This window comes from Oncorhynchus nerka, unplaced genomic scaffold, assembly GCF_034236695.1.
Source record: "Oncorhynchus nerka isolate Pitt River unplaced genomic scaffold, Oner_Uvic_2.0 unplaced_scaffold_715, whole genome shotgun sequence".
NCBI classification, from domain to species: domain Eukaryota; kingdom Metazoa; phylum Chordata; class Actinopteri; order Salmoniformes; family Salmonidae; genus Oncorhynchus; species Oncorhynchus nerka.
This window is the reverse complement of record NW_027040467.1, coordinates 215,978-239,621: the sequence shown is the minus strand read 5'-3', so window position 1 is coordinate 239,621 and position 23,644 is coordinate 215,978. Positions and strand designations below refer to the sequence as shown.

Below are 23,644 nucleotides of genomic sequence, written 5' to 3'. Positions count from 1 at the left end.
TAAACCAATGAGATGGCACGTGGGGACCTGCTTCTATAAAAACCAATGAGGAGATGACACGTGGGTACCTGCTTCTATAAACCGATGAGGAGACCAATGAGGAGATGGCACGTGGGTACCTGCTTCTATAAAGCAATGAGGAGACCAATGAGGAGATGGCACGTGGGTACCTGCTTCTATAAACCAATGAGGAGACCAATGAGGAGATGGCACGTGGGTACCTGCTTCTATAAACCAATGAGGAGACCAATGAGGAGATGACACGTGGGTACCTGCTTCTATAAACCAATGAGATGACACGTGGGTACCTGCTTCTATAAACCAATGAGGAGATGGCACGTGGGTACCTGCTTCTATAAACCAATGAGGAGATGGCACGTGGGGACCTGCTTCTATAAACCAATGAGGAGATGACACGTGGGTACCTGCTTCTATAAACCAATGAGGAGACCAATGAGGAGATGGCACGTGGGTACCTGCTTCTATAAAGCAATGAGGAGACCAATGAGGAGATGGCACGTGGGTACCTGCTTCTATAAACCAATGAGGAGACCAATGAGGAGATGGCACGTGGGTACCTGCTTCTATAAACCAATGAGGAGACCAATGAGGAGATGACACGTGGGTACCTGCTTCTATAAACCAATGAGATGACACGGGTACCTGCTTCTATAAACCAATGAGGAGATGGCACGTGGGTACCTGCTTCTATAAACCAATGAGGAGATGCAGCGAACTGCGTCACAAATAGAACTGACTTCCAGACGCTCGTTGACGCGAATAATGAGACTATAAGGAGAACCAGTACTGAGTCAATGTGCAGGGTACCAGGTAGTTGAGGTAATAATGAGACTATAAGGAGTACCAGTACTGAGTCAATGTGCAGGGTACCAGGTAGTTGAGGTAATAATGAGACTATAAGGAGTACCAGTACTGAGTCAATGTGCAGGGTACCAGGTAGTTGAGGTAATAATGAGACTATAAGGAGTACCAGTACTGTGTCAATGTGCAGGGTACCAGGTAGTTGAGGTAATAATGAGACTATAAGGAGTACCAGTACTGAGTCAATGTGCAGGGTACCAGGTAGTTGAGGTAATTGAGGTAATATCCACATGTAGGTAGGGATATAAGTGACTAGGCAACCAGAATAGAGATTACATCTCCTCATCCAGGGAGTTCAGACACACACACACACACACACACAGGGAGGGAATGTTGTGTTTGTTTAATATTGTTTTAGGACTATGAGAATGGACAAAAGGATGAGCCTATGGATTATGAAAACAACAACAATAAATGGGAAAATGGGAGAGGAGAAATGACTAGAGACAGTGTTGTTTAACTCACTGACCCATGAGTTCTTCTTACCTTTGTTCAGTAGAAAAGTCTCCCTCTCTAAACACTATAGGATGATCCATAGACCAGTCACTCTTCATGGACACACAGCTGGGAACAGGGGAGGCTGGTCTCTCCTGCTTGATTGGGCTTCAACACAACAGAGACAAACATTACATCTGTCATCTACTCTGAGCTCAGATGGGGAAACAATAGTGAAACATAGACGGTCGTTGGCGCGCGCGAGCAGTGTGTCATTTTTAAAAACGAAATTAATTTATCGACGCGAGCGTTGTAGTCAGTCTGTCAGCCCCGCTAAAAGGCTGGTGTCGTTACTCTGCCTTCTCCGGGGGATGTTGAGGTAAATTTACTAACCGGGAGGGTTGAATGATGTAATTTATTGGAGGGCTGGAAGACGCAACTCTCGAGGTTGTTTACTCACAATATCAGATATTAAGATGATTTTTATAATGAAGGTATACTGAGGTTGAGGTTCTGACTAGTGATTATTTACCCGGGGTTCAATACCTGCTATTGATGAGGCGTCCTGAAAATAATATTCAAAAGTTTGGTCCTTGGACACAGAGGGTTTAAACACTAAAGTTACCGTCCATCTAGTGAAGAGAGGAGAACCGGACAGAGGTAGCCAGCATCCGTCAACGAGAGAGGGAGAAGCCTCACCGGGATTTAACAGGTGGAAGAAACAACCGGGGAGCCGGTGATGATGTAGTGGTAGCTATGGTAACTAGGATGCTGCTGGTAGAGTAGCTAGCTAGATTACCGAGCTGTACTGACTAGCTAGGATAACTAGGATGCTGCTGGTAGAGTAGCTAGCTAGATTACCGAGCTGTACTGACTAGCTAGGATAACTAGGATGCTGCTGGTAGAGTAGCTAGCTAGATTACCGAGCTGTACCGACTAGCTAGGATAACTAGGATGCTGCTGGTAGAGTAGCTAGCTAGATTACCGAGCTGTACCGACTGGCTAGCAGGTCGTTTCTGTCCCTCATCTCGATGATGATGAATCCGGTGAACCACAAAATGAAACAAGGACAGAGAGTGAAAAGGATCTGGCTACACTCATAATGTCCCTGACCGTAAAGAAAAAAAGCAAATTGAACAATAAACTTCGGCGTCTCAACACTGTAACAAACTCCGTCGTTATTCCCCAAGATCACCTCAGTCCACTCTGCGCGTAACCGGACAATATGCTTGGCGCCACACCGAACGGGGACGCGGACAGTTCTGTACGGGGACGCGGACGGTTCTGTTCGTGGACGCGCGCAGTGCAGCACAATCAACTAAACCCAGTCTTTACAGTGGGTTACATTAGTAATATTATTTTTTTATTATTATGTAAAACAAACATTTTAATTTTTTTTATAACAATATGTTGAGATCTGGGACCATATCGCCAAAGTGTCTCAGAGTAGAAAATTGGTCGTATAAGTGCTGATGTAACGGATGTGAAACGGCTAGCTTAGTTACCGGTGCGCGCTAAATGGCTTTTCAATCGGTGACGTCACTTGCTCTGAGACCTTGAAGTAGTGGTTCCCCTCTGCAAGGGCCGCGGCTTTTGTGGAGCGATGGGTAACAATGCTTCGAGGGTGACTGTTGTTGATGTGTGCAGAGGGTCCCTGGTTAGTGCCCGGGTATGGGCGAGGGGACGGTCTAAAGTTATACTGTTACACTGAGAATAAAGACATTTTACACTTATGGGTATAAGTGGGTGGGTAACTATGCATGAAGTCTCTAGTCCCACCTAGTCGGCAGATATTTAGGACACCTCGTGAGCTGTCCTAAGTAGTTAAGAGTTAACAGCAGCTGTCCTAAGTAGTTAAGAGTTAGCAGCAGGTGTCCTAAGTAGTTAAGAGTTAACAGCAGGTGTCCTAAGTAGTTAAGAGTTAACAGCAGCTGTCCTAAGTAGTTAAGAGTTAGCAGCAGGTGTCCTAAGTAGTTAAGGTAGTTAAGTGTTAACAGCAGCTGTCCTAAGTAGTTAAGAGTTAACAGCAGGTGTCTTGATAATACTATAGAATAATGCAGTGAGTCAGTGTTTCCTGAGCCACATGTAATTGCTTTGAGTAGTTAAAATAATGTTTTATATTTCTATATGATCAATACATTAATAATATAGACCAACATGCAACAGTATGTCTTGTGCTTTTGGCAATGATTTATGTATAATAATTGTAATAAGTCATACCATTTACCACAGCAATTTGACTTCATTTTGGCTGATTAACTCAGGTTTTCGCCCAGCGGCTAAGGAGTTGGTGCTGTGGCCAAAAGGTGGCTGGTTCAAATCCCGGGCCGGGAAAAAAACACCAGAAGTGATCTGATGACTGGAAGGCTGCTTCATTCGCATCCTCTAAACATTAACCTTCCATTGATCAGATCTCTAGAGGTTCTTCTTCACTGAACCAAAAATATATATATAATGTTTTAGTGGTTCCATATATTAAGGAAGTGAATGAAGCCTTTTTGGTTCTAGAAGGACCCTTCTGTTCTAAGAGTGTATAATAATAAACACGTTGTTCTTCTGATTATTTAATTATCTACATCATGTTATTTCAAGTTCTCCTTTTGGAGCGCAACATCATGTTGTTAAAAAATAATCCTAAATTGTGCATGGATATAAATTTGGCAATTTAAGGAATCTAGGGCGTAATATGTGTTAGATGAAAATGAACATTGAATGCAACGTTGTAGGCAACATTATTGGCAAGAGACTTTGCCTACTATGTCAAAGATATTTAGAGTTGTTAAACAGAAGTGTAGATATAACGGTTATATTGTCTAAAAGATGCATTCTATTATATTAGGCAATAATTCAGAATAGGCAAAGTGGTCGTGTCATGTGAAAATTCTATCAAATGTCTTACATTGTACATTGCAACGTAGTACAGTCAGGGTAAAGTCGCGAACCCCTGCAGAACCTCCACAGACCCCGGATTGAGAACCCCTGCAGTACCTCCACAGACCCCGGATTGAGAACCCCTGCAGTACCTCCACAGACCCCGGTTTGAGAACCCTGCAGTACCTCCACAGACCCTGGATTGAGAACCCCTGCAGAACCTCCACAGACCCCGGATTGAGAACCCCTGCAGTACCTCCACAGACCCCGGTTTGAGAACCCCTGCAGTACCTCCACAGACCCTGGATTGAGAACCCCTGCAGAACCTCCACAGACCCCGGATTGAGAACCCCTGCAGTACCTCCACAGACCCCGGATTGAGAACCCCTGCAGTACCTCCACAGACCCCGGATTGAGAACCCCTGCAGTACCTCCACAGACCCCGGATTGAGAACCCTGATTTAGCAGATGCTCTTATCCAGAGTGAATTACAGTAAGTGCTTTCATCATAATTAAGATAGCTACGTGAGTATATATATATATATGTATATATATATATATAAATACCCATCTAAAATCTATTAGTTAAAAATCTGAGAACAGTAATATTGAAGCAACCATTTCTGATTAAAAAACAAATGTGAACATTTTGGAAATAAACTCATAATAATGTATCAAAAATTGTCATCTCACCTCTTAGATTTGGTGTCATGTTCCCCAGAGAGACTCATTTTAGAGGCAGGGCCCCCCTCCTTTCTCTCCCCAGAGAGACTCATTTTAGAGGCAGGGCCCCCCTTCTTTCTCTCCCCAGAGAGACTCATTTTAGAGGCAGGGCCCCCCTCCTCTCTCTCCCCAGAGACACTCATTTTAGAGGCAGGGCCCCCCTCCTTTCTCTCCCCAGAGAGACTCATTTTAGAGGCAGGGCCCCCCTCCTCTCTCTCCCCAGAGAGACTCATTTTAGAGCACTGACCCCTAAACAGAGATCCAACATGTTGGTTGTGGTTAACACAGTAATTATTTAATGTCAATTGTTATCATTTATTATTTATCTCTTATAAAACATTTACTAACAGACACAGAAACAATCAGATGATTTAATGCATCACATGAAAACGTAGTTGTGACATTTCATCTCCATGGTAACTGTCTGTAATAATAATAAGTCACTGTTTGTTAAGGTAGTTATAGACAGTACAGCAACAACAATAATAATAATAAGTCACTGTCTGTTAAGGTAGTTATAGACAGTACAGCAACAATAATAATAATAATAAGTCACTGTTTGTTAAGGTAGTTATAGACAGTACAGCAACAACAATAATAATAATAAGTCACTGTCTGTTAAGGTAGTTATAGACAGTACAGCAACAATAATAATAATAATAATAATAATAATAAGTCACTGTTTGTTAAGGTAGTTATAGACAGTACAGCAATAATAATAATAATAATATGTCACTGTTTGTTAAGGTAGTTATAGACAGTACAGCAACAACAATAATAATAATAAGTCACTGTCTGTTAAGGTAGTTATAGACAGTACAGCAACAATAATAATAATAATAATAATAATAATAAGTCACTGTTTGTTAAGGTAGTTATAGACAGTACAGCAATAATAATAATAATAATATGTCACTGTTTGTTAAGGTAGTTATAGACAGTACAGCAACAACAATAATAATAATAAGTCACTGTCTGTTAAGGTAGTTATAGACAGTACAGCAACACAAGGTCATGTCTCACACTTATTTTTATTCATTAACAATTTATTGTCTTTCAATCTGTTATTTTCTAAACGTATCTGATAATGTAGACAGAAGGGCTAAAACAGACATGATTGATCTGAGGGGAAAATAATTGATCCATTCAGAAAGTTTTTTTTGCATCAAGTAAGATGCAAAGTAGACTAGGTTATAATGTATAGTAGTGGGTTGTTAGTGATATGTTATATTATGTAAAGTAGACTAGGTTATAATGTATAGTAGTGGGTTGTTAGTGATATGTAGATGTTATATTATGTAAAGTAGACTAGGTTATAATGTATAGTAGTGGGTTGTTAGTGATATGTAGATGTTATATTATGTAAAGTAGACTAGGTTATAATGTATAGTAGTGGGTTGTTAGTGATATGTAGATGTTATATTATGTAAAGTAGACTAGGTTATAATGTATAGTAGTGGGTTGTTAGTGATATGTTATATTATGTAAAGTAGACTAGGTTATAATGTATAGTAATGGTTTGTTAGTGATATGCAGATCAAGGTCTATACCTCGGCTATAACCTACATATCATAGATGACCAGCCTAAACCTGTTCAGATCAGTTCACATAATGTTATAGTCCTACCAGTAGCAGGACAGAGAATGTACTGTATATAACCTACATATCATAGATGACCAGTCTAAACCTGTTCAGATCAGTTCACAGAGACCATCAGGTTTGTCAGCATGATAAGTGATCATAACTCCAACCTACTCTGACTATTGAATGTCTGACATCGACTAACCTTATAATAGTGTGTAGAAAGCCAAGACCAACGAGAGTTTGCCCATCTGTCCTACGTCTCAACACATTTATCTGACTTCTAATGTACAGAGAAATATGTGTCACAGTTTCAACAGCCATTTTATAACTGCGTAGGCTACAAACATACTTTTAATTTCACATGAGGAAATCACATAACTTACAGTCACTGGTGCAGACGCCTGTTTTCTTACAGATGAAGTAGCTTTCATAGGCAACTCATTCAACCAGCCTAAACAACAGTAAATAAAAGATGTCAAATGGTCAAAGGAGAACACATGAAAGACAGGTGTTTTGCTACAGATGTAGGATCTTAATTTGAGACATTTTACTACAGCAGAAAAAGTATGTGGATTATAATTAACATTTTAAAGTGGAAAGTGGAAATGACAAACTTCAGAAGCCTTTTAAAACATCAAATACACTACAAGTTTTAGTTTTCCTGCAACAGGGTGATCAAATTCAGATCCTACATCTGTACAGAGATGATGTCTTTATCTGAAAAAGGCAGATTGAGTTATTAGCAATGAAGTTGCAACTGTCAGCTGCTGTAAACCTAAGTGATTGGATGTTATAGACCCCAATCTGAACAGTTTCTTCCCCGTGGTTATAGCCTTTCTCTCTATGCTCAGTCTACCTAGTTCAATATATTGTTGTACGTAAACTTTGTGCAAACTGCACCGCCTGTATTCTGTCTCTTAATGTTTTCTTTCACTAGCAGCACCATGTCACCATGTTAAATAATGTGTACAGATGTAGGATCTTTCCAACTCTGAGGACATGTCATTGTGATGTCATTTATTACATTACAACCTGTTGATAAAGGCAACTAGAAGGATGAACCCAGAAGACAATTCTAAATCAACACTTACTGATATTATCCTAAAATCCTTTCACTCGTATTATTGTGTCTCTTTGTTCAACGAATGTCGGGCAGCCTGTGCTGTTAATATAGTTGAAAACAGCAGGCAGGGAGGTCAACACCCTACAGGCAGCCTGTGCTGTTAATATAGTTGAAAACAGCGGGCAGGGAGGTCAACACCCTACAGGCAGCCTGTGCTGTTAATATAGTTGAAAACAGCAGGCAGGGAGGTCAACACCCTACAGGCAGCCTGTGCTGGTAATATAGTTGAAAACAGCAGGCAGGGAGGTCAACACCCTACAGGCAGCCTGTGCTGTTAATATAGTTGAAAACAGCGGGCAGGGAGGTCAACACCCTACAGGCAGCCTGTGCTGGTAATATAGTTGAAAACAGCAGGCAGGGAGGTCAACACCCTACAGGCAGCCTGTGCTGTTAATATAGTTGAAAACAGCAGGCAGGGAGGTCAACACCCTACAGGCAGCCTGTGCTGTTAATATAGTTGAAAACAGCAGGCAGGGAGGTCAACACCCTACAGGCAGCCTGTGCTGTTAATATAGTTGAAAACAGCAGGCAGGGAGGTCAACACCCTACGTATTGCACCAATAGGGTTAACCCACATGGTGGGAATTGTTACCTGGCTCACACAAAAACATGTCTCAGACACCACTTCTGACACCAATGTAGCAAACAGCGGGGCAGGGAAGTGAACCCAGGTTGCATGTGTTAAAGGTGAACAACCTACGCATCGCACCATTGGCATCAATTGGGTAACTTGGTTGGAATTGTGACGTGGCTCATATAGTGAGGATCACTACACTATAGTGGAACTATGATACAATTACATTATCATATGAAATGTAGAGGAACTATGATATAATTACATTATCACATGAAATGTAGAGCATCACTAGACTATAGAGGAACTATGATACAATTACATTATCATATGAAATGTAGAGGGTCACTACACTATAGAGGAACTATGATACAATTACATTATCATATGAAATGTAGAGGAACTATGATACAATTACATTATCATATGAAATGTAGAGGAACTATGATACAATTACATTATCATATGAAATGTAGAGGACCACTACACTATAGAGGAACTATGATACAATTACATTATCATATGAAATGTAGAGGAACTATGATACAATTACATTATCATATGAAATGTAGAGGGTCACTACACTATAGAGGAACTATGATATAATTACATTATCATATGAAATGTAGAGGAACTATGATACAATTACATTATCATATGAAATGTAGAGGAACTATGATACAATTACATTATCATATGAAATGTTAAATGTAGAACTATAATATATGAATATTGATATATTGAATTTGACTTGACCACGTCCAGTCAGCTCCATGTTGTATGATTAAACTGACACCAACCTGTCTCAGTAGAAGTAGACTGTTAGGAGTGTTTTACTTCCATTCACTATACTAACATTACACCATACATTTAATTTATCTACTGTTAGGAGTGTTTTACTTCACTATACTAACATTACACCAGACATTTAATTTATCTACTGTTAGGAGTGTTTTACTTCACTATACTAACATTACACCAGACATTTAATTTATCTACTGTTAGGAGTGTTTTACTGTCATTCACTATACTAACATTACACCATACATTTAATTTATCTACTGTTAGGAGTGTTATACTTCACTATACTAACATTACACCATATATTTAATTTATCTACACACTTTATAATAATCCCTGGCAGGATTCTCACCTTGTAGCCTGAATTCACAACCAGAACATGTCAAGTCATTCAGATATTTTCTGTTCTGTTCTGTATATTCTAATGGATGAGGCCTGAGCTGGAACGTGAAGCTAACTGAATCTGGCTAACTTCAGAAAACCAGCATATCTAGCTAGTATCATAGTTTACCCCTCAGGCTACGTTCAGGTTTCAGCATCAGGCAGGTATCAACATGCCGAGTCGTAGGCAACAACCTGGGTTGTATTCATTAGTTTACTCCACAGCCAACAGTTTTAAAATGTTGCATAAACAGTTTACTACAAATGCTGTACAATGTGACCTAAACGGTTTGTGTTGCCAAACGTTTTGCTACGATGGGCACTAATGAATACACACAATCTGTTTTGAGGAAGTGTAAGTTGTTGTTAGGCTTTCCACAAAATGTAAAAGTCTCTCTTCCACACAAAATACCTTCCTTAGTGTAAAGAGTTAACTGTAGATTAGAAAGAGAAAATGTTTGTTTGTTGCTTGTTGTGTTTTAAGCCTGTTTTAAGAAGACAAGTCTATAGACCTATGATACAGTAGGAGATCACCCTGGTCTATAGACCTATGATACAGTAGGAGATCACCCTGGTCTATAGACCTGTGATACAGTAGGAGATCACCCTGGTCTATAGACCTGTGATACAGTAGGAGATCACCCTGGTCTATAGACCTGTGATACAGTAGGAGATCACCCTGGTCTATAGACCTATGATACAGTAGGAGATCACCCTGGTCTATAGACCTATGATACAGTAGGAGATCAACCTGGGGAACACAGGTGGGCAAAGAACAAATTCACCTCCCGCATTTAATTTACATCAAATACATTTTAAGGAGAGTAGGACTATTATAACACTATCCACCAAAAATATAATCAACTCTATGAATACAGATAACAATATCATCAACTATATGAATATAACAATATCATCAACTATATGAATACACACAACAATATCATCAACTATATGAATATAACAATATCATCAACTATATGAATACACATAACAATATCATCAACTATATGAATACACATAACAATATCATCAACTATATGAATACACACAACAATATCATCAACTATATGAATATAACAATATCATCAACTATATGAATACAACAATATCATCAACTATATGAATATAACAATATCATCAACTATATGAATACAACAATATCATCAACTATATGAATATAACAATATCATCAACTATATGAATATAACAATATCATCAACTATATGAATACACATAACAATATCATCAACTATATGAATATAACAATATCATCAACTATATGAATATAACAATATCATCAACTATATGAATATAACAATATCATCAACTATATGAATATAACAATATCATCAACTACATGAATATAACAATATCATCAACTATATGAATATAACAATATCATCAACTATATGAATATAACAATATCATCAACTATATGAATACACATAACAATATCATCAACTATATGAATACACATAACAATATCATCAACTATATGAATACACATAACAATATCATCAACTATATGAATACACATAACAATATCATCAACTATATGAATATAACAATATCATCAACTATATGAATACACATAACAATCGTCGTCTTACCTTTTATCTCTCAATAGAAACACAGTCTGGATGATCATCAGGTCGTCAAAAGTTACTTTCATTTGCTCTGCTCATTTACATAACAGGTTCTGCCTGTTCTCTCTCCCTCCCTCTCTCTTTATAGCTCTTACAATGTGTCTTGGCATACATTCTACAACTGTCTGGAAATCTATTCTTCTGTCTCTCTCCATTACTTTCTCTGTGTCGTCTGTTGCTGTCTCTGTGTCTTGTCTGGTGTCTCTCTCCGTCATATCCTATTCCTCTCTTGCTGTCTCTGTGTCTTGTCTGGTGTCTCTCTCCATCATATCCTATTCTGTTGCTGTCTCTGTGTCTTGTCTGGTGTCTCCATCATATCCTATTCTGTTGCTGTCTCTGTGTCTTGTCTGGTGTCTCTCTCCATCATATCCTATTCTTCTGTTGCTGTCTCTGTGTCTTGTCTAGTGTCTCTCTCCATCATATCCTATTCCTCTGTTGCTGTCTCTGTGTCTTGTCTGGTGTCTCTCTCCATCATATCCTATTCTGTTGCTGTGTCTGTGTCTTGTCTGGTGTCTCCATCATATCCTATTCTGTTGCTGTGTCTGTGTCTTGTCTGTGTCTCACTCCATCACCAGAAAATGTTGAGGGTTAGGCCTGCTACAATACAACATTCACAACATGACAACACAACTACATAACACCATTAAATACAGTTGGAATGTAGTTAGAACTCAAACTGTTTCCATCAAACAGAAAAACAACAATAAATCTGGATCAACACATTTATATTTCTAGATGCTGCACTTTGCTGTTTCATTACCCAGACAGCTGTTTAAGGTCAGACCAAGGCAGAGTGTAGTATCAGTACTTAGGGGTCATAGGTCATACCAAGGCAGAGTGTAGTATCAGTACTTAGGGGTCATAGGTCAGACCAAGGCAGAGTGTAGTATCAGTACTTAGGGGTCATAGGTCATACCAAGGCAGAGTGTAGTATCAGTACTTAGGGGTCATAGGTCAGACCAAGGCAGAGTGTAGTATTAGTACTTAGGGGTCATAGGTCAGACCAAGGAAGAGTGTAGTATCAGTACTTAGGGGTCATAGGTCATACCAAGGCAGAGTGTAGTATCAGTACTTAGGGGTCATAGGTCATACCAAGGCAGAGTGTAGTATCAATACTTAGGGGTCATAGGTCATACCAAGGCAGAGTGTAGTATCAGTACTTAGGGGTCATAGGTCAGACCAAGGCAGAGTGTAGTATCAGTACTTAGGGGTCATAGGTCATACCAAGGCAGAGTGTAGTATCAGTACTTAAGGGTCATAGGTCATACCAAGGCAGAGTGTAGTATCAGTACTTAGGGTCATAGGTCATACCAAGGCAGAGTGTAGTATCAGTACTTAGGGGTCATAGGTCATACCAGGCAGAGTGTAGTATCAGTACTTAGGGTCATAGGTCAGACCAAGGCAGAGTGTAGTATCAGTACTTTGGGGTCATAGGTCATACCAAGGTCAGAACAGTGGTCATGGTTGATATGCATGGACAAGAAAACAAACTTTAAAGCCATTTTTCTCAGATTCACTGTTTGTGTAGATGCTGTTTGTCTTTGTAGGACAGTAGTTCAGGTGGCTGTTTGTCTTTGTAGGACAGTAGTTCAGGTGGCTGTTTGTCTCTGTAGGACAGTAGTTCAGGTGGCTGTTTGTGTAGATGCTGTTTGTCTCTGTAGGCCAGTAGTTCAGGTGGCTGTTTGTCTTTGTAGGACAGTAGTTCAGGTGTCTGTTTGTCTTTGTAGAACAGTAGTTCAGGTGGCTGTTTGTCTTTGTAGGACAGTAGTTCAGGTGGCTGTTTGTCTCTGTAGGACAGTAGTTCAGGTGGCTGTTTGTCTCTGTAGGACAGTAGTTCAGGTGGCTGTTTGTCTCTGTAGGACAGTAGTTCAGGTGGCTGTTTGTGTAGATGCTGTTTGTCTTTGTAGGGCAGTAGTTCGGTGGCTTCCCTTGCAGTTTAGTCTGCCTCCTGTCTTTCCTATCGTCATGGTTACACCTTCCTGAAAACATTGACACCATACTTTTCTGAAACCTCTTCTGCCAGTTCATGTCCTTAAAGACTAGAATGTTCCAATGTGGTTACCCAAAGAGATGACAAGATAGTTCACACATTCCTCATCCAGGGTTACTGTCAAACAGATATGTGACATTTCTGGTTGGTCCATAACATGAGCATGTTTTTCTGCAGTGAGAATGTAATGCAAGTCAAGGTGTCATTGGATGAATGTCAACAAGGTTTATAACCAACATTGTTAAACTAAATGTTGTAATTGAGAAAGAATTGTAAAGTTTTATTGTCACATGCAGTGAAAAGTGTTGTTTTACAGGGTTAACCATAGTAGTACGGTTCCCCTAGAGCAAAATGGGGTTAAGTGCCTTGCTTAACGGCACCCAGACAGATTTTCACCTTGGCGGCTTTGGTATTCGAACCAGTGACCTTTCGGTTACTGGCCCAACACTCTAATCGCAAGCAATCTGACCATACTATACCAGTTCATATTTGTCTCCACCAGTTTGATTATTAGAATGTGATCAAATATGAAGCAATGGTGTGTTTTAGGACCATGTGGACATCTCCTAGTGGTGGGGTTGTTAGGAGTGTTAATCAGACCATGTGGACACCTCCTAGTGGTGGGGTTGTTAGGAGTGTTTATCAGACCATGTGGACATCTCCTAGTGGTGGGGTTGTTAGGAGTGTTTATCAGACCATGTGGACACCTAGTGGTGGGGTTGTTAGGAGTGTTTATCAGACCATGTGGACACCTCCTAGTGGTGGGGTTGTTAGGAGTGTTTATCAGACCATGTGGACACCTCCTAGTGGTGGGGTTGTTAGGAGTGTTTATCAGACCATGTGGACACCTCCTAGTGGTGGGTAGTTAGGAGTGTTTATCAGACCATGTGGACACCTCCTAGTGGTGGGGTTGTTAGGAGTGTTCATCAGACCATGTGGACACCTCCTAGTGGTGGGGTTGTTAGGAGTGTTTATCAGACCATGTGGACACCTCCTAGTGGTGGGGTTGTTAGGAGTGTTTATCAGACCATGTGGACTCCTCCTAGTGGTGGGGTTGTTAGGGAGTGTTTATCAGACCATGTGGACACCTCCTAGTGGTGGGGTTGTTAGGAGTGTTTATCAGACCATGTGGACACCTCCTAGTGGTGGGGTTGTTAGGAGTGTTTATCAGACCATGTGGACACCTCCTAGTGGTGGGGTTGTTAGGAGTGTTTATCAGACCATGTGGACATCTCCTAGTGGTCTGGTTGTTAGGAGTGTTTATCAGACCATGTGGACACCTCCTAGTGGTCTGGTTGTTAGGAGTGTTTATCAGACCATGTGGACACCTCCTAGTGGTTTGGTTGTTAGGAGTGTTTATCAGACCATGTGGACACCTCCTAGTGGTGGGGTTGTTAGGAGTGTTTATCAGACCATGTGGACACCTCCTAGTGGTGGGGTTGTTAGGAGTGTTTATCAGACCATGTGGACACCTCCTAGTGGTGGGGTTGTTAGGAGTGTTTATCAGACCATGTGGACATCTCCTAGTGGTGGGGTTGTTAGGAGTGTTTATCAGACCATGTGGACATCTCCTAGTGGTGGGGTTGTTAGGAGTGTTTATCAGACCATGTGGACACCTCCTAGTGGTGGGGTTGTTAGGAGTGTTTATCAGACCATGTGGACACCTCCTAGTGGTGGGTAGTTAGGAGTGTTTATCAGACCATGTGGACACCTCCTAGTGGTGGGGTTGTTAGGAGTGTTCATCAGACCATGTGGACACCTCCTAGTGGTGGGGTTGTTAGGAGTGTTTATCAGACCATGTGGACACCTCCTAGTGGTGGGGTTGTTAGGAGTGTTTATCAGACCATGTGGACACCTCCTAGTGGTGGGGTTGTTAGGAGTGTTTATCAGACCATGTGGACACCTCCAAGTGGTGGGGTTGTTAGGAGTGTTTATCAGACCATGTGGACATCTCCTAGTGGTGGGGTTGTTAGGAGTGTTTATCAGACCATGTGGACACCTCCTAGTGGTGGGGTTGTTAGGAGTGTTTATCAGACCATGTGGACATCTCCTAGTGGTGGGGTTGTTAGGAGTGTTTATCAGACCATGTGGACACCTCCTAGTGGTGGGGTTGTTAGGAGTGTTTATCAGACCATGTGGACTCCTCCTAGTGGTGGGGTTGTTAGGAGTGTTTATCAGACCATGTGGACACCTCCTAGTGGTGGGGTTGTTAGGAGTGTTTATCAGACCATGTGGACACCTCCTAGTGGTGGGGTTGTTAGGAGTGTTTATCAGACCATGTGGACACCTCCTAGTGGTGGGGTTGTTAGGAGTGTTTATCAGACCATGTGGACATCTCCTAGTGGTCTGGTTGTTAGGAGTGTTTATCAGACCATGTGGACACCTCCTAGTGGTCTGGGTTGTTAGGAGTGTTTATCAGACCATGTGACACCTCCTAGTGGTTTGGTTGTTAGGAGTGTTTATCAGACCATGTGGACACCTCCTAGTGGTGGGGTTGTTAGGAGTGTTTATCAGACCATGTGGACACCTCCTAGTGGTGGGGTTGTTAGGAGTGTTTATCAGACCATGTGGACACCTCCTAGTGGTGGGGTTGTTAGGAGTGTTTATCAGACCATGTGGACATCTCCTAGTGGTGGGGTTGTTAGGAGTGTTTATCAGACCATGTGGACACCTCCTAGTGGTGGGGTTGTTAGGAGTGTTTATCAGACCATGTGGACACCTCCTAGTGGTGGGGTTGTTAGGAGTGTTTATCAGACCATGTGGACACCTCCTAGTGGTGGGGTTGTTAGGAGTGTTTATCAGACCATGTGGACACCTCCTAGTGGTGGGGTTGTTAGGAGTGTTTATCAGACAATGTGGACACCTCCTAGTGGTGGGGTTGTTAGGAGTGTTTATCAGACCATGTGGACACCTCCTAGTGGTGGGGGGTTGTTAGGAGTGTTTATCAGACCATGTGGACACCTCCTAGTGGTGGGGTTGTTAGGAGTGTTTATCAGACCATGTGGACACCTCCTAGTGGTCTGGTCGTTAGGAGTGTGTATCAGACCATGTGGACACCTCCTAGTGGTCTGGTTGTTAGGAGTGTTTATCAGACCATGTGGACACCTCCTAGTGGTGGGGTTGTTAGGAGTGTTTATCAGACCATGTGGACATCTCCTAGTGGTGGGGTTGTTAGAGTGTTTATCAGACCATGTGGACACCTCCTAGTGGTGGGGTTGTTAGGAGTGTTTATCAGACCATGTGGACACCTCCTAGTGGTGGGGTTGTTAGGGGTGTTTATCAGACCATGTGGACACCTCCTAGTGGTGGGGTTGTTAGGAGTGTTTATCAGACCATGTGGACACCTCCTAGTGGTGGGGTTGTTAGGAGTGTTTATCAGACCATGTGGACATCTCCTAGTGGTGGGGTTGTTAGAGTGTTTATCAGACCATGTGGACACCTCCTAGTGGTGGGGTTGTTAGGAGTGTTTATCAGACCATGTGGACACCTCCTAGTGGTGGGGTTGTTAGGAGTGTTTATCAGACCATGTGGACACCTCCTAGTGGTGGGGTTGTTAGGAGTGTTTATCAGACCATGTGGACACCTCCTAGTGGTGGGGTTGTTAGGAGTGTTTATCAGACAATGTGGACACCTCCTAGTGGTGGGGTTGTTAGGAGTGTTTATCAGACCATGTGGACACCTCCTAGTGGTGGGGTTGTTAGGAGTGTTTATCAGACCATGTGGACACCTCCTAGTGGTGGGGTTGTTAGGAGTGTTTATCAGACCATGTGGACACCTCCTAGTGGTCTGGTCGTTAGGAGTGTGTATCAGACCATGTGGACACCTCCTAGTGGTCTGGTTGTTAGGAGTGTTTATCAGACCATGTGGACACCTCCTAGTGGTGGGGTTGTTAGGAGTGTTTATCAGACCATGTGGACATCTCCTAGTGGTGGGGTTGTTAGGAGTGTTTATCAGACCATGTGGACACCTCCTAGTGGTGGGGTTGTTAGGAGTGTTTATCAGACCATGTGGACACCTCCTAGTGGTGGGGTTGTTAGGGTGTTTATCAGACCATGTGGACACCTCCTAGTGGTGTGTTGTTAGAGTGTTTATCAGACCATGTGGACATCTCCTAGTGGTGGGGTTGTTAGGAGTGTTTATCAGACCATGTGGACACCTCCTAGTGGTGGGGTTGTTAGGAGTGTTTATCAGACCATGTGGACACCTCCTAGTGGTGGGGTTGTTAGGAGTGTTTATCAGACCATGTGGACACCTCCTAGTGGTGGGGTTGTTAGGAGTGTTTATCAGACCATGTGGACACCTCCTAGTGGTGGGGTTGTTAGGAGTGTTTATCAGACCATGTGGACACCTCCTAGTGGTCTGGTCGTTAGGAGTGTGTATCAGACCATGTGGACACCTCCTAGTGGTCTGTTGTTAGGAGTGTTTATCAGACCATGTGGACACCTCCTAGTGGTGGGGTTGTTAGGAGTGTTTATCAGACCATGTGGACATCTCCTAGTGGTGGGGTTGTTAGGAGTGTTTATCAGACCATGTGGACACCTCCTAGTGGTGGGGTTGTTAGGAGTGTTTATCAGACCATGTGGACACCTCCTAGTGGTGGGGTTGTTAGGGGTGATTATCAGACCATGTGGACACCTCCTAGTGGTCTGGTTGTTAGGGGTGTTTATCAGACCATGTGGACACCTCCTAGTGGTGGGGTTGTTAGGAGTGTTTATCAGACCATGTGGACACCTCCTAGTGGTGGGGTTGTTAGGAGTGTTTATCAGACCATGTGGACACCTCCTAGTGGTGGGGTTGTTAGAGTGTTAATCAGACCATGTGGACACCTCCTAGTGGTGGGGTTGTTAGGAGTGTTTATCAGACCATGTGGACACCTCCTAGTGGTGGGGTTGTTAGGAGTGTTTATCAGACCATGTGGACACCTCCTAGTGGTGGGGTTGTTAGGAGTGTTTATCAGACCATGTGGACATCTCCTAGTGGTGGGGTTGTTAGGGGTGTTTATCAGACCATGTGGACACCTCCTAGTGGTGGGGTTGTTAGGAGTGTTAATCAGACCATGTGGACACCTCCTAGTGGTGGGTTGTTAGGAGTGTTTATCAGACCATGTGGACACCTCCTAGTGGTGGGGTTGTTAGAGTGTTTATCAGACCATGTGGACACCTAGTGGTGGGGTTGTTAGGAGTGTTAATCAGACCATGTGGACACCTCCTAGTGGTGGGGTTGTTAGGAGTGTTTATCAGACCATGTGGACACCTCCTAGTGGTGGGGTTGTTAGGAGTGTTTATCAGACCATGTGGACATCTCCTAGTGGTGGGGTTGTTAGGAGTGTTTATCAGACCATGTGGACACCTAGTGGTGGGGTTGTTAGGAGTGTTAATCAGACCATGTGGACACCTCCTAGTGGTGGGGTTGTTAGGAGTGTTTATCAGACCATGTGGACACCTCCTAGTGGTGGGGTTGTTAGGAGTGTTTATCAGACCATGTGGACACCTCCTAGTGGTGGGGTTGTTAGGAGTGTTTATCAGACCATGTGGACACCTCCTAGTGGTGGGGTTGTTAGGAGTGTTTATCAGACCATGTGGACACCTCCTAGTGGTGGGGTAGTTAGGAGTGTTTATCAGACCATGTGGACATCTCCTAGTGGTGGGGTTGTTAGGAGTGTTTATCAGACCATGTGGACACCTCCTAGTGGTGGGGTTGTTAGGAGTGTTTATCAGACCATGTGGACACCTCCTAGTGGTGGGGTTGTTAGGAGTGTTTATCAGACCATGTGGACACCTCCTAGTGGTGGGGTTGTTAGGAGTGTTAATCAGACCATGTGGACACCTCCTAGTGGTGGGGTTGTTAGGAGTGTTTATCAGACCATGTGGACACCTCCTAGTGGTGGGGTTGTTAGGAGTGTTTATCAGACCATGTGGACACCTCCTAGTGGTGGGGTTGTTAGGAGTGTTAATCAGACCATGTGGACACCTCCTAGTGGTCTGGTTGTTAGGAGTGTTTTATCAGACCATGTGGACATCTCCTAGTGGTGGGTTGTTAGGAGTGTTTATCAGACCATGTGGACATCTCCTAGTGGTGGGGTTGTTAGGAGTGTTAATCAGACCATGTGGACACCTCCTAGTGGTCTGGTTGTTAGGAGTGTTAATCAGACCATGTGGACACCTCCTAGTGGTGGGGTTGTTAGGAGTGTTTATCAGACCATGTGGACACCTCCTAGTGGTGGGGTTGTTAGGAGTGTTTATCAGACCATGTGGACACCTCCTAGTGGTGGGGTTGTTAGGAGTGTTAATCAGACCATGTGGACACCTCCTAGTGGTGGGGTTGTTAGGAGTGTTTATCAGACCATGTGGACACCTCCTAGTGGTGGGGTTGTTAGGAGTGTTTATCAGACCATGTGGACACCTAGTGGTGGGGTTGTTAGGAGTGTTAATCAGACCATGTGGACACCTCCTAGTGGTGGGGTTGTTAGGAGTGTTTATCAGACCATGTGGACACCTCCCTAGTGGTGGGGTTGTTAGGAGTGTTTATCAGACCATGTGGACATCTCCTAGTGGTGGGGTTGTTAGAGTGTTTATCAGACCATGTGGACACCTAGTGGTGGGGTTGTTAGGAGTGTTAATCAGACCATGTGGACACCTCCTAGTGGTGGGGTTGTTAGGAGTGTTTATCAGACCATGTGGACACCTCCTAGTGGTGGGGTTGTTAGGGAGTGTTTATCAGACCATGTGGACACCTCCTAGTGGTGGGGTTGTTAGGAGTGTTTATCAGACCATGTGGACACCTCCTAGTGGTGGGGTTGTTAGGAGTGTTTATCAGACCATGTGGACACCTCCTAGTGGTGGGGTAGTTAGGAGTGTTTATCAGACCATGTGGACATCTCCTAGTGGGTGGGGTTGTTAGGAGTGTTTATCAGACCATGTGGACACCTCCTAGTGGTGGGGTTGTTAGGAGTGTTTATCAGACCATGTGGACACCTCCTAGTGGTGGGGTTGTTAGGAGTGTTTATCAGACCATGTGGACACCTCCTAGTGGTGGGGTTGTTAGGAGTGTTAATCAGACCATGTGGACACCTCCTAGTGGTGGGGTTGTTAGGAGTGTTTATCAGACCATGTGGACACCTCCTAGTGGTGGGGTTGTTAGGAGTGTTTATCAGACCATGTGGACACCTCCTAGTGGTGGGTTGTTAGGAGTGTTTATCAGACCATGTGGACACCTCCTAGTGGTGGGGTTGTTAGGAGTGTTTATCAGACCATGTGGACACCTCCTAGTGGTGGGGTTGTTAGGAGTGTTAATCAGACCATGTGGACACCTCCTAGTGGTCTGGTTGTTAGAGTGTTTATCAGACCATGTGGACATCTCCTAGTGGTGGGGTTGTTAGGAGTGTTTATCAGACCATGTGGACATCTCCTAGTGGTGGGGTTGTTAGGAGTGTTAATCAGACCATGTGGACACCTCCTAGTGGTCTGGGTGTTAGGAGTGTTTATCAGACCATGTGGACACCTCCTAGTGGTCTGGTTGTTAGGAGTGTTAATCAGACCATGTGGACACCTCCTAGTGGTGGGGTTGTTAGGAGTGTTTATCAGACCATGTGGACACCTCCTAGTGGTGGGGTTGTTAGGAGTGTTTATCAGACCATGTGGACACCTCCTAGTGGTGGGGCTGTTAGGAGTGTTTATCAGACCATGTGGACACCTCCTAGTGGTGGGGTTGTTAGGAGTGTTTATCAGACCATGTGGACACCTCCTAGTGGTTGGGTTGTTAGGAGTGTTTATCAGACCATGTGGACACCTCCTAGTGGTGGGGTAGTTAGGAGTGTTTATCAGACCATGTGGACATCTCCTAGTGGTGGGGTTGTTAGGAGTGTTTATCAGACCATGTGGACACCTCCTAGTGGTGGGGTTGTTAGGAGTGTTTATCAGACCATGTGGACACCTCCTAGTGGTGGGGTTGTTAGGAGTGTTTATCAGACCATGTGGACACCTCCTAGTGGTGGGGTTGTTAGGAGTGTTAATCAGACCATGTGGACACCTCCTAGTGGTGGGGTTGTTAGGAGTGTTTATCAGACCATGTGGACACCTCCTAGTGGTGGGGTTGTTAGGAGTGTTTATCAGACCATGTGGACACCTCCTAGTGGTGGGGTTGTTAGGAGTGTTAATCAGACCATGTGGACACCTCCTAGTGGTCTGGTTGTTAGGAGTGTTTATCAGACCATGTGGACATCTCCTAGTGGTGGGGTTGTTAGGAGTGTTTATCAGACCATGTGGACATCTCCTAGTGGTGGGGTTGTTAGGAGTGTTAATCAGACCATGTGGACACCTCCTAGTGGTCTGGGTGTTAGGAGTGTTTATCAGACCATGTGGACACCTCCTAGTGGTCTGGTTGTTAGGAGTGTTAATCAGACCATGTGGACACCTCCTAGTGGTGGGGTTGTTAGGAGTGTTTATCAGACCATGTGGACACCTCCTAGTGGTGGGGTTGTTAGGAGTGTTTATCAGACCATGTGGACACCTCCTAGTGGTGGGGTTGTTAGGAGTGTTAATCAGACCATGTGGACACCTCCTAGTGGTGGGGTTGTTAGGAGTGTTTATCAGACCATGTGGACACCTCCTAGTGGTGGGGTTGTTAGGAGTGTTTATCAGACCATGTGGACACCTCCTAGTGGTGGGGTTGTTAGGAGTGTTTATCAGACCATGTGGACACCTCCTAGTGGTGGGGTTGTTAGGAGTGTTTATCAGACCATGTGGACACCTCCTAGTGGTGGGGTTGTTAGGAGTGTTTATCAGACCATGTGGACACCTAGTGGTGGGGTTGTTAGGAGTGTTAATCAGACCATGTGACACCTCCTAGTGGTGGGGTTGTTAGGAGTGTTTATCAGACCATGTGGACACCTCCTAGTGGTGGGGTTGTTAGGGTGTTTATCAGACCATGTGGACATCTCCTAGTGGTGGGGTTGTTAGGAGTGTTTATCAGACCATGTGGACACCTAGTGGTGGGGTTGTTAGGAGTGTTAATCAGACCATGTGGACACCTCCTAGTGGTGGGGGTTGTTAGGAGTGTTTATCAGACCATGTGGACACCTCCTAGTGGTGGGGTTGTTAGGAGTGTTTATCAGACCACGTGGACACCTCCTAGTGGTGGGGTTGTTAGAGTGTTTATCAGACCATGGACACCTCCTAGTGGTGGGGTTGTTAGGAGTGTTTATCAGACCATGTGGACACCTCTAGTGGTGGGGTAGTTAGGAGTGTTTATCAGACCATGTGGACATCTCCTAGTGGTGGGGTAAAACTTAGGAGTGTTTATCAGACCATGTGGACACCTCCTAGTGGTGGGGTTGTTAGGAGTGTTTATCAGACCATGTGGACACCTCCTAGTGGTGGGGTTGTTAGAGAGTGTTTATCAGACCATGTGGACACCTCCTAGTGGTGGGGTTGTTAGGAGTGTTAATCAGACCATGTGGACACCTCCTAGTGGTGGGGTTGTTAGAGTGTTTATCAGACCATGTGGACACCTCCTAGTGGTGGGGTTGTTAGAGTGTTTATCAGACCATGTGGACACCTCCTAGTGGTGGGTTGTTAGGAGTGTTTATCAGACCATGTGGACACCTCTAGTGGTGGGGTTGTTAGGAGTGTTTATCAGACCATGTGGACACCTCCTAGTGGTGGGGTTGTTAGGAGTGTTAATCAGACCATGTGGACACCTCCTAGTGGTCTGGGTGTTAGGAGTGTTTATCAGACCATGTGGACACCTCCTAGTGGTCTGGTTGTTAGGAGTGTTAATCAGACCATGTGGACACCTCCTAGTGGTGGGGTTGTTAGGAGTGTTTATCAGACCATGTGGACACCTCCTAGTGGTGGTGTTTATCAGACCATGATTTTGGGGGAGTGTTTATCAGACCATGTGGACACCTCCTAGTGGTGGGGTTGTTAGGAGTGTTTATCAGACCATGTGGACACCTCCTAGTGGTTGGGTTGTTAGGAGTGTTTATCAGACCAGAGGACACCTCCTAGTGGTGGGGTTGTTAGGTGTTTATCAGACCATGTGGACATCTCCTAGTGGTGGGGTTGTTAGGAGTGTTTATCAGACCATGTGGACACCTCCTAGTGGTGGGGTTGTTAGGAGTGTTTATCAGACCATGTGGACACCTCCTAGTGGTGGGGTTGTTAAGGGTGTTTATCACACCATGTGGACACCTCCTAGTGGTCTGGTTGTTAGGAGTGTTTATCAGACCATGTGGACACCTCCTAGTGGTCTGGTTGTTAGGAGTGTTTGTCAGACCATGTGGACACCTCCTAGTGGTCTGGTTGTTAGGAGTGTTTATCAGACCATGTGGACACCTCTAGTGGTGGGGTTGTTAGGAGTGTTTATCAGACCATGTGGACACCTCCTAGTGGTGGGGTTGTTAGGAGTGTTTATCAGACCATGTGGACACCTCCTAGTGGTGGGGTTGTTAGGGAGTGTTTATCAGACCATGTGGACACCTCCTAGTGGTCTGGTTGTTAGAGTGTTTGTCAGACCATTTTGGACACCTCCTAGTGGTCTGGTTGTTAGGAGTGTTTATCAGACCATGTGGACACCTCCTAGTGGTCTGGTTGTCAGGAGTGTTTATCAGACCATGTGGACACCTCTAGTGG

The 23,644-nt window shown here is 43.8% G+C and overlaps 1 long non-coding RNA gene across 1 annotated transcript; it reads right to left on the bottom strand.

The window, feature by feature from the left end:
- Window positions 1-4,765: 4,765 nt before the first annotated feature.
- On the bottom strand, window positions 4,766-11,088 carry LOC135571172 (uncharacterized). The gene is made up of 3 exons (XR_010463668.1): window positions 10,988-11,088; window positions 6,879-6,946; window positions 4,766-5,160 (listed from the first exon to the last, which is right to left on the bottom strand). It is a non-coding gene; the product is annotated as an uncharacterized LOC135571172 (long non-coding RNA).
- Window positions 11,089-23,644: the final 12,556 nt, after the last annotated feature.